Source organism: Mandrillus leucophaeus, unplaced genomic scaffold (assembly GCF_000951045.1).
Source record: "Mandrillus leucophaeus isolate KB7577 unplaced genomic scaffold, Mleu.le_1.0 Scaffold467, whole genome shotgun sequence".
Lineage (NCBI taxonomy): Eukaryota > Metazoa > Chordata > Mammalia > Primates > Cercopithecidae > Mandrillus > Mandrillus leucophaeus.
The window spans coordinates 1231541-1232011 of record NW_012104998.1 but is presented as its reverse complement, the minus strand read 5'-3'; positions in this window follow the sequence as shown (position 1 = coordinate 1232011).

The following is a 471-nucleotide window of genomic DNA, read 5'->3' as shown; positions in this document are numbered from 1 at the left end:
TTGGGGTCTTGGGCAGGGTTCGCTCGACCTCTATCTAGGTTTCCCTAGGTATGGCACATTGACAGTGTTGTACAGTGAGGAAAGTAAAGTGAAAAAGGGTATGTGTAGTATGCCACCCTGTGTCTATTTCTTCTTGCAAAAAAGTGTGTTTTTCTTCTTGCGAAAAGAAACACAAGCCTGATAAACCAGAATTGATGAAATTATTTACCAGGCCGACTGACGGGGAACAGAGTGGAAGGAGAGAGGGAGTGACCCTTTTCTGAGTATACCTTTTCTTCTTTTTTCCTTCTGATGGAGTTTCGCTCTTTGTTGCTCAGGCTGGAGTGCAATGGTGCCATCTCGGCTCACCGCAACCTCCGCCTCCCGGGTTCAAGCGGTTCTCCTACTTTAGCCTCCCGAGTAGCTGGGATTACAGGCACACACCACCACACCCAGCTAATTTTTGTACTTTCAGTAGAGACGGGGTTTTGC